This window comes from Protopterus annectens, chromosome 2.part0, assembly GCF_019279795.1.
Source record: "Protopterus annectens isolate FY-2018-M chromosome 2.part0, PAN1.0, whole genome shotgun sequence".
Lineage (NCBI taxonomy): Eukaryota > Metazoa > Chordata > Ceratodontiformes > Protopteridae > Protopterus > Protopterus annectens.
In genome coordinates this window covers 1,674,103,815-1,674,121,605 of record NC_056728.1, presented here as the reverse complement: position 1 = coordinate 1,674,121,605, position 17,791 = coordinate 1,674,103,815, and the positions used below count along the sequence as shown (strand labels likewise).

General features: G+C 43.7%; 1 protein-coding gene across 1 annotated transcript in view; it reads left to right on the top strand.

Annotated features, from left to right (window-relative positions):
- Nucleotides 1-17,791, top strand: part of VPS13D (vacuolar protein sorting 13 homolog D) — a 3,321,573-nt gene that overhangs the window by 435,824 nt on the left and 2,867,958 nt on the right. The gene's annotated exons all lie outside the window — the stretch shown is intronic.

Below are 17,791 nucleotides of genomic sequence, written 5' to 3'. Positions count from 1 at the left end.
AGCCAGGATCTTGCTAATCTCACAGATAGATGCAGTAATTAATTTACTGTTAAATGTTTCAAGTTGTAAAACATTGCAGGAAAATACTTTGCTCCAGCTCTGCTGTTGTAAGCATGATGTACCACTTGCTGCCTGCTATCCCATACACAGATGCCATTATGTATCATCCTTTGGGCATTCAAATTGCAGAGGAGGTCTCAGTGGTGCTAGCATGTTTTATTTGTAGTTATTTGTGAATGTATCTATTTAAATAGAAAGGACATCATAGTTTTCTTGCTTTACCTGGGAAAACTGAAGCTTTTGTACCCTTCAAAATCATTTGTTATAGCCCTCAAACCATATTAAACTGTATTTGAACTATATTGAGATGGCAGAGAAATTTAAGAACAAAGACTACACCGCATTGCTGTATAGACAGCCTCTAAAATTAGATAAAAGTAGAGTTTGTTTCAAATCCAATGTACTCCTGATTTTTTTGTTAGCTCCTGGGCTTGCTGAATCAGTTTCCTTTGGAAGACTGAAAAAGGTTTTACTGGCAAATCGTAATTGTGGGCTTTAGTATTGTCAGAGGAATGAGAAGCAAAGTCCCCTTCAGCCTGCTGGCTCATTTATTGTTGGGTAAAAGTTTTTATTTCGTCTTTAGCCTATTCTACAGTGAAAAATGTCTCTGATCATCCAGGAAAAAAATATTCTAAAGACAGCTGATAGTGGCAACTTTAACTTTACAGTTCTCAACCTCCTCTAATTGCATGGATAAACTTGCTACCCTTCTGCCTGGTGTACATACAGTGATTAAACATTTCCATAAATATTCTGTTGTCTCTAATTGTTTTTTAAACACCTTTATGAAATTATCACTTAAATACAGGCAATAATCCATTAATAGGAAAGAAAACAAATCATGGTAGCATTTTTTCCCATTTACATACATAATACATCACCTATCCTTTTTTTCTTTAGATCTGTCAACATTACATAAATGGTTCAGTTTCTTCCTTCCCTTAAACCTCAGTCCTCCTCTTGAGCTTGTACTCTTTCTACAATTTCCATTTATTTCTTTGCTCCTTTCCTTTTCTAAAGACCCTTCTTCCAGTTCTTTTACCTTTTTTGTAATATTAAGTACTTAAAATGTAGTTTATAGTTGAAATTTAAAATTAATTTTGAGTTTAAATTTAGTTTAGTTTCCCAAGAGCTGGTTTAGACTTTGGTTTCCATTTTCTAGTAATTGCCTGATGTTCATCGTGCATACAGCTGCAGTAATCACAGATGGGTTTTCAGCCGTCAGGCGGTCCCTCGGTCGGCCGAATTCCAAAGTCTTGGTCTGGCGTCAGTTGTCGTCGCTTACTCTTCTGATGTCAGTGAGACCAGAGTATATAAGACACAGCCGACGCCATGTTCTTCAGTCTTTTTTGCCGCGCGGTGCCCGAAGCAGAAGCAGTTCGCAAGTGCCGGTCGGCTAGCTCCTGAATTACGAAAAAATTGGAAACCGAAGTCTTCATTAAAGCTAAGTACCCGTTGAAACTTTTCTTGCCTCAGACCGATGTCAGAAAAAGTTAATAATTGTATTTCTTGTGGGAAGCAAATACCGCATAAGGATTTCCATTCCCTTTGCATACCTTGTTTGGGCCCAGACCACGACGTCTCGGGCTGTCGCTTTTGTGCTACCTTCAATAAACGCACTATTAAGCGTCGGGCGGAGTTCGCCCAACACTACTTTGGTAAAGCTTTTGATTATAAAATGTCGTCGGATACTCCGACTACCGTTTTGCCCAAAAAACGCAAGGAAAAGGACTGACACGCGAGGCCCGCGGTCCCCGCCGAAACAGGCTACACGTGGTCCGGTTCTCAGTGAGACGCCTTTGCAGTCCCTGAGTACCGACGACTCTCCTTTGACGGTGTCTTCTGTACCGAAGCCCCTGCTAATGTAGAGCCTACTAATGTGGACAGGTCCACCTCTACCCATGGTGTTTTTAGGCCCTCATCTTCCTTTTCAATTAAGGCCTTTACTAAATCCAAAGCAGCCAGGCATCCCACCAGACCTGTCGCACAGGGCCCATCTTCAGGACCCATGCCTAAAAAACAGATGCTAAAAATGGCTGAGGATTTAATTACTCTTATCAGAGGTTCTCATCCCCCTCCGGACAAGAGACCCAGAGTGGAGGAAGATTCTCCCTCCTATGATCAGGAATCCATTTTATCAGATCATTCTGATGCAGAGGAACACGCTTACTCTCCTTTTGAGGATTCGGATGCAGAACAGTCCATTCCTTCGGTATCCCCTCCTGAGGATTTTTCCTTTGGGGAAACCTTGCACACCTTGAGGGAACACTTCCATTGGGAAGGCCAAGACTTTTCAGATTCCAAGAAAAGACTTAGGGAATTTCTTTGGTTACCTCAACACAGACTTCTGGCTAAACCCCCTGTCCTGGACGTACTGGATGATGTCTATTCGGAGGCTTGTCTTAACCCTGATTCTCTGCCTCCTGCGCCAGTCAAACCTGATAGGTATTACAGAGTACCCAGCTCTCACCAATTTCTCTTCAAAGGCCATAATGCTGACCCTGAAACCATTTCACAAGGCCCCAAGGGACTGAAGGCCTCCACTGCCAAGAATCAACTTCCTGCAGGAAGGGAATCCAGATCTTTAGAAAGGTGGGGTAAAAAGGTATATACCTCGGCCACCCTAGCCATGAGGGCCTTAAACTGTCAGTTTCATATGATTAAATATCAACAGTACCTGTTATCACAATTAAGGAACAAAATGTCTCAACCTGAACAACCAGATTTAAAAGAATTACAGGATATGATGCATAGTGTGGAGCAAGTGGGTAAACACACCTTACAATGTGGTTACGATGCCCTAGAGGCTTCCAGTAGAGCAGCTGCTACAGGATCAGTCATCCGCAGACATGCCTGGCTTAGGGAACAAAATTTGCCTGATCATGTGAAGGCTAAACTTCTTGATGCTCCATTACAAAAGGATGTACTATTTGGTACTAATGCTGAGGAGATACTACGGAAAATGGAAGAAAAAGCCAAATCTATGCAAACTGTCAAAGCTTTCTTACAGGTCCAACCACCACGTTTTAGCAGGAATTGGCCCTCAAAAAACTGGTCCTTTCCAGCCACTGACAAGCCCCAAAGAGGTAGATACAGCCGTAAAAGGGGCAGAGGGCAATCACAAGGATCATATAGAGGCAGACAATGGCAAACTCCACACCAAGAGGTGGTGAAGACAGTGCACAACAATACAGGAAGCAAACCCAATGACTCCCTCATTACCATGCCAAGCAAGTTTCAGCTGGCAGCACCTTTGGGAGGGAAACTAGCATTATTTGCAAGCAATTGGCATATTGTCACAACAGACAAATGGATACTGGACATTATAAACAGAGGCTACAAATTTCAATTTCACACTCTTCCAAAAATGAGAGGCATGCCAAACCTGCCACAAAATCAAAGGGCAGAGGCACAACTGCAAATTTCAAAGCTCATAAACATGAAAGCTATTCAAAAGGTACCTACGCACCAACAAGGTCAAGGTTTTTATTCAAGACTTTTTCTGGTACCAAGGAAAGGAACCGACTGGAGACCCATTTTGGACTTATCCATCCTAAACACATTCCTACTCGTACCAAAATTCAAGATGCTCACATTACAGCAACTTCTTCCCATGCTGGGCAAGGAGTTTTGGCTGGTAACATTGGACCTCAAGGAGGCATACCTGCATGTCCCAATCAGACAAAGCTGCAGAAGATACCTCAGATATCTTGCAGGTTCAATCCACTATCAGTTCTCTGCATTGCCCTTTGGCTTATCTACTGCGCCCAGAGTATTCACAAAGTGCCTGGCATCAGTGATCGCCTACTGCAGACTTCAAGGGATACAAATTTACCCTTATCTGGACGACTGCCTGATCCAAGCGGACAGCAAACACATACTTCTGGAACAGCTGGCATATGTGACACGGTTACTGCTTTTTCTGGGATATACAATCAACAAAAAGAAATCAAGGCTAACACCATCTCAGAAAATAACCTTCCTGGGGGCCAACTTGGACACAAACACCCAGATGGCATATCTTACGCCAGAAAAACAGGGGCAACTATCTCAGCACTTCAAAACACTAGCAAAAAGTACCAGGCTTACTGCAAGGAAAATCCTGCAGGCTCTGGGATTCATGGCATCTTGCATTCTTCTAATCCCATGTGCAAAGCTGCATATGAGGAAACTGCAATGGTACCTAAAAAATCTATGGTCTCAACACAGTCACAGCTTGGAAGCAATTATACCAATAATTCCATGTTTGCAAAAGGAATTTCTATGGTGGGCCCAAGCATGTCAAGTAAACACAGGCCTTCCATTCTGCAAGCCTCAAGCAAAACAAGTCATAACCACAGACGCCTCAGATTACGCCTGGGGCACATGAAGGACAGGTGCATTCAGGGCAGATGGTCCCAAAAGGAAAAGCACCTTCACATCAATCAAAAGAAATGCTAGCAGTAATAAATGCAATTACAGCTTTCAAGGACTTCCTGCATCCAGGACAATTACTGATAAGAACAGACAACACCACAGTAATGTGGTACATAAACAAACAAGGAGGAACACACTCATACCCCTTGTGCAGACTAGCCATGACTCTTTGGAACTTGGCTCTGGAAAGACAAATCGAACTTCAAGCACAGTACTTGCCAGGACTGGAAAACACACTGGCAGACACTCTAAGCAGAAATATGACAAATCCACACGAATGGAAGTTACATCCTCAGGTGTTTACAAAAATAATCCAAGCATGGGGAAGGCCAGACATAGATCTTTTTGCCTCCCACAGGAACCATCAATTGAAAAAGTTTTGTTCAAGGACTTGTCACCCAAAGGCCTGGAGAGTGGACGCCCTTTCATTCAGTTGGACAGCGTGGACAGTTTACGCATTCCCACCTCTGCCTCTCCTGCCCAAGGTGCTTCTGAAAGCAAGAACAGACAAATCGAGGATGATACTGATAGCTCCAGATTGGCCAAGGCAACACTGGTATCCACTCCTGAGGAGCCTAACTCATACTCCTCCCTGGTCCCTGCCTCTAATGCCTCTTCTGCTGACTCAGCACAACTACAAAACTCTTCACAGTCAGCTGAAAACACTCAACCTCGCTGCATGGAAAATTCCTTAACACTACAACAGACCCTACTCTCCAAGGAGGTGCAGGATGTCATTTTGGAGGCCAGAAGACCATCTACTAGAAAAGCTTATTCCGCAAAATGGAAGCGGTTTTGCTCTTGGAATGAGAAAAGAGGCCAGGACCCTAGAAAACTGAACTTGTCTCAGGTATTACAGTATCTTGCTGAGCTGCTGAACAGTGGACTTTCATTTTCTTCCATAAAAATCCATGCCTCAGCCATTTCTGCAGAATTCAACATGGCCCCCCCTTTATTTTCTCACCCACTCTTACGACAGTTCCTCAGAGGGGCTAAGAATATAAAACCTCCAAGGAAGCAACCAATACCAGCCTGGGACCTTAATTACATACTAGAAAAATTAACATTGCCTCCTTTTGAACCAGCTGCCTCAACAGATTTGTAATATTTGTCCTGGAAAACAGCCTTCCTTCTGGCCATCACTTCAGCTCGTAGGGTTTCTGAACTACAGGCCCTCATGGCGGTGCAGCCCTTCCTCATCTTCCATCAGGACAGGGTTTCACTTCGTACCAACCCATCTTATATGCCAAAAGTGGTATCCAGGGTAGCCTTAAATCAAGCCATACACCTACCTACCTTTTATCCTAATCCTCAAAACAAAGGGGAAAGGCTGCTGCACTCTTTAGACATCCATAGGCAGCTACGTTATTATTTGGACAGAACAAAGTCCTTCAGGAAATCAGAACAACTTTTGTGTCCTATGCTGTAGGGGCTCAAGGGAAACCAGTTACCAAACAGACCATTTCAAGTGGATTGGCCACTGCATACGGTTTTGTTATTCCTATCATGGGAAATCTGTTCCTACAGGTATCAGACCTCACTCCACCAGGGCCACAGCCACCTCTACAGCCTTCCTCAGAGGTGTTCCTACCAAAGATATTTTGGAGGCAGCCACTTGGAGTTCTGTACATACCTTCACAAAACACTACCACCTGCCTTTATATTCCAGAACAAGAGCAGGCTTTGCCACTGCTGTTTTGCAGGGCATTCTGGCTCAACCCAGTTCCTCCTAGTACCTACCACCCTATGCATAGCTTTGGGACTGTACCCATCTGTGATTACTGCAGCTGTATGCACGATGAACATAGTACAGTTTTGTACCTACCATAAATGTAGATGTTCGAGTGCTAATACAGCTGCAGTACAGGTTTCCCTCCCTCCTTCCCCACTTGGTAAAGGCATGGGGCCTAACAACCTCTTCATACTACCTGACTGGGTTATCCTGCTGTTTTATTTGCTTGCTTACACTGTTTTTGGATTACATTGCATTGCTTGTATATGTAGATAAGCATTATTTATGTATTGCCTTCCTTTTGGGGGCACCTGACATCTGGGGCAAGAAAGACTGAAGAACATGGCGTCGGCTGTGTCTTATATACTCTGGTCTCACTGACGTCAGAAGAGTAAGCGACGACAACCGACGCCAGACCAAGACTTTGGAATTCGGCCGACCGAGGGACCGCCTGACGGCTGAAAACCCATCTGTGATTACTGCAGCTGTATTAGCACTCGAACATCTACATTTATGGTAGGTACAAAACTGTACTTTTTGGCAGCCAAAAGCCTTAGTATGCCTAGGCAATTCAAATCCTGTGTCCCAGCATAACGTAAACATTTCTTTGGTTACAGACATTTGCTTCCACAATATTTCTGATACATTCTATTTGTAAAATCTGCCAACTCATTACACTCCCAAAACATATGTTCCCATTTACTCCTTTCTTTCCCAACACAGCTACAGTATCTGCTGTCTTTTTGAGGAAAAATTATTTAAAGTCTGCTTAGGGTATAAAAATATCCATGCAAACCTCCTAAAACTTTTGGACTTCCTTGCATACTTCAGAGCCGTACATGTATCCTCCTATCATTCCCTTGTAAATTGCTTTTCCAGTCTCTCCAAGTCTTTTCTAAACTCTTCTGATTGATTCTTTTTTTAACACATTTATTAAATTAGCACTTAAGACATAGACAAACATACATTTATTTATATAAAAGAAAACAAACAAGCAGTAATTCCCAAAAGGGTGTGTGTTACTGTGTAAATAACACCCACCTAGGGGTGTTTTGAGGCCTGATGTCACAGGCAGAGGGCCTGTACACCCCTGGAACAGTGATGTTTACACAGTAATGCACACACCATGGAGGTCATTATTGCACTTAGAGAATCGGCTGTCTGTAAATTGTTGTGTTTTACTTGCTTATTTTTTTATTAACTTGTATTTATTTTTTTATTTGTATTTTTGATGTACAATAGTTCCTCCTCCTCCTAATGTTTCAAACTTGCTGTGGTATATGTAAATGGTGTTGGAGGAAGTATTTTATTTCCAAAATATAACATTGTCAAAAAATATCCAGATATTTACTTCAGCTTTTTTGTCCGTTACTCTTAAAATGCATGGTTTGTTGCCAGTCATTGGGGGTTGAAGGCATTAAATCATGGCATAAATTTGAGTTTCAGACTTTATTTCCTTCAGAAAATGCAGGCTAACACAAATCCTGTTATTCAGGCAACTTTCTAATTTTATAAGAGCAATATTTAAAATCTGTTCCTATTTTTGAGTCTTTGCCCCCCCCCCTTTATTTTAGGCTTTATCCAGATGTTCTTCATCTCACATTGCTGCAGTCCTTACACTTGGGTAGTCCGCTGTCCTCGGTCGGCCCGAATATCAAAGTATAAGGCTGACGTTGGTCAAGGCGCATTTGACTGACATCAGGACGTCAGGGTACAAATGCGCATGACCGACGTCATATCCTCAGTCTTTTTTGCCGCATGGTCCGATGCAGAAGCAGCGTTGCAAGTGCCGGTTGGCGTTCTGAAATTGTTCGTTTTCGGAGTTTCAGACCGAATCAAAGTTGGCTAAGTACCCCGTTGGGAATATTTTAGTTTTTTCTTGCCTCAGTGGTTTACCGGATGTCAGAAAAAGTGAATAATTGTATTTCTTGTGGGAAACAGATACCGCATAGAGACTACCATACTTTGTGTATTCCTTGTTTAGGGCCTGAGCACGACGTTGTTGGGTGTCGCTCTTGTGCTAGATTCAATAAGCGCACTATTAAGAGGAGATTAGATTGTGCCAGGTTAGTCTTCGGGAAGCGGTGCAATTATAAAATGCCGTCGGATGCTCCGACGCCTGCTTCTTCAAAGAAGCGCAAGGACAAAGCTGTTAAACCTAGGCTAGAGGAACCATCAGTACCGGACGTCGGTTCTTTAGAGGTGTCGGTGGAGCCGGTGGTTCCACCGGAGGTTTCTTTGGGTTCCCAGGGAGAGACTTTGTTGTTGCAGGATGTGGCCTCTCAGGAGGCAGGCCAGGCTGATGGGGCTTCTCAGGTTACTATACTCCCCTCCCTGCCTAGGGTGGTTAGGCCCTCTCCTTCTGTTTCCAAGGCTTCTCCCAGGGGCAGGCCAGGTTTAGCTTCAATTGGTGTTACCCCTAGTTCTTCAGGGACTGTGCCCAAGAAGCATATGCTTAAAATGGCAGAAGATTTGATTACTTTGATTAGGGGTTCTATGCCCCTCCTGATAAGAGACCTAGGGTGGAGCCTGAGCTAGGGAGTTTTGAGCAGACTTCAGATGTTTCAGAGTCTTCGGCTGAAGACTTACAGGAGTACTCTCCTTATTCTGATTCTGATGTGGATGATTCTACTCCTTCTGCTTCTCCTCCTGAGGATTTTTCTTTTTCAGAAACTCTTCATTCCATGAGGGAGCATTTTAAGTGGGAAGGTCAGGACTTCTCTGATTCCAGGAAAAGGCTTAGGGAATTTTTGTTTTTACCCCAGCATAGGCCTTTGGCTATACCTCCTGTTTTGGATGTAGTGGAAGATGTTTTTACAGAGGCTTCTCTTAATCCTGATTCTTTGCCTCCTGCTCCTGTTAAACCGGATAGGTATTACAGGGTGCCTGAAGCTCATAAGTTTCTTTTTAAGAGTCCTAGGGCAGACCCAGAAACTGTTAGCCAGGGGTCTAAGGGTGTTAAGGCTTCTGTTGTAAAGAATCCGGTTCCTGCAGACAAAGAGGCCAGGGCCTTGGATAGATGGGGAAAGAAAGTTTATACTTCTTCCACTCTTGCTATGAGGGCTTTGAATTGCCAGTTTCACATGTTGAAATACCAAAACTATCTCCTTTCACAATTGAAGTCTAAGGTTGATGCTCTGGCAGAAGGTATTGATTGTAAAGAGTTGCAAGATTTAGTACATGTTTCTGAACAGGTGGGTAAGCATTCTTTGCAATGTGGTTTTGATGCTGTACAGGCCTCGTCTAGGGTGGCTGCCACTGGGTCAGTTCTTCGCAGGCACGCCTGGCTGAGGGATCAGAATTTGTCTGACCATGTTAAAACAAGGATTTTAGATGCTCCTTTGCAATCTGACGTGTTGTTTGGTCCTCCTGTTGAGGCAGTTTTAAAGAAAATGGAAGACTAGGCTAAGTCTATGCAGACTGTTAAAGATTTTTTGCAGGTCCAGCCTCCAAAGTTTAGTAGAAATTGGCCTACTAAGGGGTGGACGTATCCTTCTTATGATTCCCAGTCTAGGAGTAGATCTAGACGTGGTAGGGGCAGAGCTCAGGGCTCTTTCAGGCCTAGAACAGGGAGTTCTCCTGCACAGTCTTCAGGTGAGGGCAGGGGTCAGTCCTTTCGTAAACAGACCCAATGACCTACCTTTTCAGCTGCCAGAGCCTTCTCGTCTGGCAGCACCTTTGGGAGGAAGGTTGGCACTTTTCAAAGAAAATTGGAGTTTAATTACCCAAGACAGATGGGTATTGGATATCATACACCACGGCTACAGGTTTTATTTCCATACCTTGCCTCCTTTCAAAGGCATGCCAGACGTTCCTCCTCAACAAAGAATAGAGGCTCACAAGCAAGTTTCTCTGTTGCTCCAAATAGGGGCCATACAGCCGGTCCCTATGCCAGAAGTGGGCCTAGGATTTTATTCTCGCCTGTTCCTAGTACCAAAGAAGGGGAACACGTGGAGACCAATTTTGGATTTATCTATCCTCAACACTTATCTGGACATTCCCAAGTTCAAAATGTTGACGTTGCAGCAGCTTTTACCTCTGCTGGGCAAAGATCATTGGATGGTAACTTTGGATCTCAAGGAGGCTTACCTTCATGTTCCTATCAGACTAAGTTGCAGGAAGTATCTGCGTTTTCGAGCTGGGACTTCTCACTATCAGTTCTCTGCATTGCCCTTTGGCTTATCTACTGCCCAGAGTGTTCACGAAAGTTCTGGCTCCAGTGATAGCTTTCTTCAGGCTAAAAGGAATACAGATCTATCCTTATTTGGACGACTGCCTGATTCTGGCTCAAGGAAGGAAGAGCTTCTTCATCATTTGGAATATGTGATAGCAGTGCTAAGATGCCTGGGGTATTCTGTGAACGAAATAAAGTCCAGTCTAGTACCCTCTCAGGACATGTGCTTTCTGGGTGTGAGACTGAATACAGCATCCCAGATGGCCTTTTAACCCCGGACAAACAAAAGAGTCTATCCCTTTACTTCCATCAACTATCTCATCAGTCCGGGCTGACTGCAAGGACAGTCCTTCAAGCCTTAGGGTTCATGGCATCTTGTATTCTGGTGCTTCCCAATGCCAAACTGCATATGAGGAAGCTACAATGGTATCTCAAAAATGTATGGACACAGCACTGCCAGAATCTGGACACTGTCATTCAAATAATACCTTGCATTCAAAAGGAATTTTTGTGGTGGGCTCAGGAATGTCACCTAAACAAGGGACTCTCTGTGACCCGGCCAGAGGCGAGTCAGATTTTAACGACAGATGCCTCAGACAAAGCTTGGGGAGCTCATCTAAATGGAAAGTGGATACAAGACAAGTGGCCTGCCAGACTACAACATCTACATATCAACATGAAGGAGATGTTAGCAGTCCAGTTTGCATTAATAGCTTTCAAGGAATTACTTCTTCCAGGGCAGGTGTTGATTCTAACAGACAACACAACTGTCATGTGGTACATCAGCAAGCAAGGGGGAACGCATTCTTATCCTCTATGCAGGCAAGCAATGATTTTGTGGGAGACTGCTCTCAGTTTACAGCTCAATCTTCAGGCAAGGTTTCTGCCAGGAGCACAGAACTCCTTAGCAGATGTGTTGAGCAGACAAATTATGGATCCCCACGAGTGGAAATTGGATCCTCATGTATTTCAGAAATTGACAGTGTCATGGGGAACTCCAGACATAGATCTGTTCGCTTCTCCACTAAACCATCAGCTGCCAAAGTTTTGCACAAAAAGGTTTCATCCCACAGCTTGGAGAGTGGATGCTCTTTCTTTCAATTGGAGCAATCTTCATGTGTATGCCTTTCCTCCTCTGCCTCTCCTCCCAAAGGTACTTCTAAAGGTCAGACAGGACAAGCCAAGGATGATTTTAATAGCTCCAGATTGGCCTCGACAGCACTGGTACCCATTACTGAGAAGTCTGGTACGGAAGCCTCCATGGCCTTTGCCTTGAATTCCACACCTGTTGTCACAGGAGGACAGCCATTTGCTCAATGTCAAGCTTCACTCTCTGCACCTAACAGCCTGGCATATTCTGTTTTGAACCATAGTGGGCCTCCACTTCCTCAGCAAGTTTTGAATGTTATTTTGGAAGCTAGAAGGCCTAGTACAAGGAAAGTGTACGCAGACAAATGGAAGAGATTTTTATTTTGGAGTGCAGCAAAAGATTTTGATGTTTCTGAGCCTAATTTGTGTGTGGCTCTTCAATATCTTACTGAGTTACTAGACAAAGGTTTGTCTTTCTCTTCTATTAAAGTTCATGCTGCAGCAATTTCGCTCACTATGATTGCGACCCACCATTGTTTTCTCATCCTTTGTTCAAGCAATTTCTTAGAGGGGCAAAGAATATAAGACCCCCACGAAGAGCTCCTACTCCTGCTTGGGATCTCAATTTTGTGTTGGAGAAACTCACTCTACAACCTTTTGAGCCTGCAGCTACTTCTGAGTTGAAATATTTGTCATGGAAGTCTGCTTTTTGTTGGCCATTACCTCTGCAAGAAGGGTTTCTGAATTGCAGGCCCTTATGGCGGTTGAGCCTTTCTTGATTTTCCATAAGGATAGGGTATCATTACGTACTAATCCTTCCTTTATGCCTAAGGTGGTTTCTAGTGTGGCTTTAAACCAAACTATTCATTTACCTACTTTTATGCAAATCCCCAAAATAAAGGGGAAAAGATTTTGCACACTTTAGATGTACACAGGCAGTTGCGTTATTATTTGGACAGAACTAAAGGGTTCAGGCAGTCTCAGCAGTTGTTTGTTTCTTTTGCTTTGAGTTCTCAGGGCAAGCCTGTGTCAAAACAAACTATTTCTAAGTGGATTGGGTTTTGCATTGCTTTCTGTTATTCCCATCATGGCAAGGAGATTCCAGCTGGGATTAGGCCTCATTCCACTAGGGCTACTGCCACTTCAACAGCTTTTTGAGGGAGTGGCAACCAAGGATATTTTGGAGGCAGCTACTTGGAGTTCAGTGCATACTTTCTCTAGGCATTATCACCTGCCACTTTACTCTAAATCCAGGGCTGGTTTTGCCACTGCTGTTTTGCAGGGCATTTTGGCAGCTCCTGCTTCCTTGTAGTTTAGCCATCCTCCCTTACCTCTGCTTTGGGATTCTACCCAAGTGTAAGGACTGCAGCAATGTGAGATGAAGAACATAGTACAGTTTTGTACCTACCATAAATGTAGATGTTCGAAGATCCACATTGCTGCAGTCCAATTTACCCTCCCTCCTTCCCCTCTGTAGTTAGAGGTGGTTGTGTGGGTTGGGTTGTACATATTGTGTATATTGTATATATTGTACATATAATTAGTGCTAGGGTGGTTGGTTGGTTGTTTGCTGTCTTTTGGTTTTAACCTTTATTTTTAGGGTCTTCTGACATCTGGGGCAAGAAAAGACTGAGGATATGACGTCGGTCATGCGCATTTGTACCCTGACGTCCTGATGTCAGTCAAATGCGCCTTGACCGACGTCAGCCTTATACTTTGATATTCGGGCCGACCGAGGACAGCGGACTACCCAAGTGTAAGGACTGCAGCAATGTGGATCTTCGAACATCTACATTTATGGTAGGTACAAAACTGTACTTTTTCTTGAGCTAAGAGGTTGAGAGGTGTGCAGACCTCTTAAATGTTGCTGCCACTGCTCGATCGATTTCATTCTTACACAAACACACTTTCATGCACACAAGCATGCATATATGTATATAAATACACACACACACATGGACTTTTCTTTGTTTTTTTTTCTTTTAACTTTACACTCGCTAAACAGCAAAAGTGCTGCTTAGCAAGTATAGAATAATGGTGGCCATTATTACCCTTACAGTCCAAGCTCCACAGCAGCTTAATGTGCTGCTGTGAAGTGGTGAGTCATTTTTCAATGGGCATTACCTGTACTTTAACATCCTGCTGTAGAAAGTTTGATGTCCTTCCATTTCACTGTTGCAGTATTCATTACAATAAGGATCCCCTGCCAAGGGTGGCCCGACGACTGGCTAGTATACCAAAGCCTTCAGGTTACTTTAAGGTATGCCATATGTCATACATATTGTCTTTGCATAGAGTAGGACTTAAAGGTGATACCCAGACTTACTATTCTCAGAACTTCTTTGCCACCAGTCTGAACACCATCTCTTGATCGTCTGTCTGGTTGCCTGTTCTGTTGCTGGTTTACCAAGCCATTACAGATAAGTGCCCTGTTGGAGTTTTGTTGTCTTGTCTTTTGTTGCTTGTGGGGTTTCATGTCATCCAAGAAGGATAAATGCCAGTGTGGGGAGACAGATTCCCTGTAAAGGATAAATGCCAGTGAGGGAGACAGATTCCCTGTAAAGACCATCATGAACAATGTCTGTTTTGTCTTGGTGCTTTGCACGACTATTTGTCCTGTTCTGTCAGACCTTTGTTCCAAAGACCGTTCTAAGTAGGCTTTCTTCTTTGCCGCTTTATCTTGAGAATCAATGTCTTAAGCTTCTTATTAAAGACTCAGTGGAGGGGGGAACTTCCTGCTCCGAGGGATAGCCATCTGCGAAGAAGACGACCAAGAAATCTAGGCCGGAATCTTCTGCTGTACAACCTCCAACACGCATCTCTCCCAAGGTGAGTGATAGCCTGGAGGTTTGCCTGACTTTATCATTGGAGTCTTCTGCCATGACCATGTTGGAGGCTGGTGGGGTCGACTTTACGTTCATCCGAGGAGGCATTGCAGGCGTCCACTTTGGAAGTTCATGGAGAACCTTGGCTGATTATCTACTGGGGCCTCTGGGTGTTCTCAAATTTTAGTCAGAGAAGAGGTCCCTACTACAATTATTGAATGCCATCTGTTTTTGCAGCCTTCTCAGTTTTATAAGGAGGATGTCCCATTAAAAAAAAAGGCAGAAAGCTAAACATATTTCCTCAGCTCCTAAGGATCCACAGAGTGAATGGCAGACCTTCACTCAGGGGTTGTTTAGTGCTTTGATGGCTTCAAAACCTCCTCTGGGATTTTCTGTTCCAGCCCCCCTTTGGTCCTTTACCCCCCCTTAAGAGACCAAGAGAACAGGATTCCTCTGAGGAAGAGCCGGATTCAGATGAGGAATATCTTGCTTACTCCTCCCAGATTCTCTCTCATTTGGATTATGGACTGGAGGAAGAGGAATCTACTAGTCCTGATACTTCCTTTGAAGAGATTTCTTTTATGGACACTATCTATAGGATGATAGAATTCTTTAAATGGGATTATGCTCAAGTTTCTGAGATATAAATAAATGTTATTATGAAATACTGCAGATGGATTCTCCCAGACTTTCTGCTGTCCCTCCTGTTTTGGCTGCTTTGTTGGATGCCTTTATTAATGCCCAAAAGGCTCCAGATTCTCATCCCCCTGCCCCCAGTTCAATAGGCTTCTTGAGGACCGTAATTTCTTTTACAGTTGTCCTTCTGTGGACCCCTTTGTGATGTCTTTTTCTTCTGACAAGCCATCTCATTTGCTTCCTTCTCTTAACTTACTGCCTTCTGACAAAGATAGCAGAACCATGGAAAGGCTAGGCAAGAAGGTTTATACCTCTGCTACCCTGGCTTTTAGGGTTGTTAATTATCAGACCCATATGTCCAGGTACTTGTTGGCTGTACTTTCCCAGGCATGTCAGGTGATTTCTGATCTTCCAGACTCTGAAGGTAAAACTTCTGCCCTTTCCTGTTAGAGACTTCTCTCAGGTGGCTCGTCATTCCATCACGTGTAGTTATGATGCTGCTGCTTTTGGGTCAGTGATGAGGTATTCTTGGCTTCGGCTTCAACCTTTGCCTGATGACTTTAAGGCTAAGTTGATGGATGCCCCTCTAGATAATAAACACTTGTTTGGTGAAGCTGCTACTGATTTGTTTAAATCCTTTCAGGATAAAGGCAAGGCTTTGCAGGAACTTAAACATTTGTTTGTTTCTCCTCTACCTAAGTTTCAGAGAAATTGTCCCAATAAGTCAGCATTTGTTTGCGGTTAATCTTGCCCCCCTCCTAAGGGTAAAAAGGGTGGCAAGTAGGCTTCTCCTGCAAAAACTATTCAGACTTCTGTACCTTAAAAGTCTCCTTTTCCTAATAAACTAGGGGCTGTCTGACTATCCTTTTCTTCCAGCCACTTCCCTCTTTCTCTTTGCTTCTATATCTCTGTTTGGCTAAAGATTTCTCAGGATTCCTGGGTTCTCTCCATTATCCGCCAGGGGTATTTCATGGTCTGGAAATCTCTTCCCCCTTTTATGGAAATTTCTCAGCCCCCCTCAGAAGCAGCTGTCCTTCTTTCCAGGGGTGCTTCGAAATATTTTGACTCGCGGTACTATTCAAGAGGTGCCTGTATCCCAAAGGGGGAGAGATTTTTACTCCAGGATGTTTTTAGTGCCCAGGAAAGAGAGTACCTGGAGATCATTTCTATCTGAAGGTGCCTTCCTTTTGAATGTTATTCCTTCAGACTTTGTTCCCTCTTTTGCTTCCTCAGGCTTGTATGGTGTCTCTGAATCTCAAGGATGCTTATCTCCATATCGCTGTTCATCCCCTTTTCAAGAAGTTTTTATGTTTCTCTGTTGCTTCCTGGCATTTTCAGTTCTCTGCTTTGCCCTTTGGCCTTTCTACTGCCCCAGGGTATTCACCAAATGCCTCACTCCTGTGATTGCCTTTTGCAGGCTTCAGGATGGCCTCCTGTTTCAGGCGTCTTCCCAGAGATCTTCTTACAAAATCTTTATTTTGCCATTTCCCTTCTGCAAAGCCTGAGGTTCACAGTAAACATCAAAGTATTTTCTGACTCCTTCTCAAGACCATGTTTTTTCTGAGGTGCAGGATCCAGACTATGTCTATGGTGGCATCCCTGTCTCCTCCCAAGGCCTTAACACTCATTTCCTTTTTTCAAACTCTTCTTCCTCTAGTCTCTATAACAGTCAGGGAATTTCTGAGAGCCCTGGGGTTCATGGCCTCCAACATTTTTATGCTCCCTGTGGTCAAATTCCACATGAGAAAGTAAAAGTGGTTTCTGAAATCAGTTTGGCTTCCACATGCACATCTCGAATTTGTAGTTCCTTTTCTGCCTTGTATCAAGAAGGAACTTCAGTAGTGGATTCAGCAGTTAAATCCAGAGCTCCCTTTTCATCCCCCTCTCAGGAGTTGTTCACAGAGGCTTCAGATGTGGAATGGGGAGCAACATTTGGCTCCCTAAAAGTACATAGTGTTTAGTTGCCTCTTCCACAGAAGGAGCATATCAGTGTCAAAGAGATATGAGAGCTCTTCTGCTGGCTTTTCAGGCTTTTCATCCTGTCTTCTCCCCAGGAACTTTCAAGGTGTTACTGACAATACCACGGTGATGTGGTATGTAAACAAACAAGATGGAGGACAAGATCTTATCTTCTTTGCCGGTTGGCACTCCTAGTGTGGGAACTTGCTGTTCAGTATCAAGTGACTCTTCAGGCAGTTTACATTCCCTCAGGTCAGAATATTGTGGTAGACTCACTGAGCAGGTCCTTAACTCAATCCTTCAAATGGATGCTTCACAGGGATGTATTTCTGGACATTATCCACCAGTGAGATGCTCCTCAAATAGATAGTTTTGCCTCCCCTCTGAGCAGACAACTTCCTCTTTTTTTTGCCAAAGTCTCAGGTCCTCTGGTTTGAAGGTGGATGCTCTTTTTCTTGGAAGGGGATGTTTCTTTAAGCTTTCCCTCCTTTTCCCCTCATTCCAAAAGTCTTGTTCAGAATTCACCAGGATGCTCCAAAATCTTGTTGGCAACTCCTTTTTGGCCGAGACAGCACTGTGCGTGATTGATTCCACATAGACACCTTTTCTCTGAGGACATAGTTAGGGTCCTGCAGGAGGCCAGGAAGTTCTACTTATCCAAATGGAAGAGGTTTTCAGTTTGGTGTCTTTCTCGTAACCTGGATCCACTTTCTGTGGATGTTACTTTGGTTCTCTCTTATATGTGAATTGCTCAATGCTGGATTGGCTTATTCTTCTGTTAAGGCTCACTTATTAGCTATCACTGCTTGTCTGCCTTTATCTCCATCTTTAGCTTCTAGATTTGAAGGTAAACAATTCCTTGAAGACGTCTTTCTTATGAGACGTCTCAGGAAGTGTATT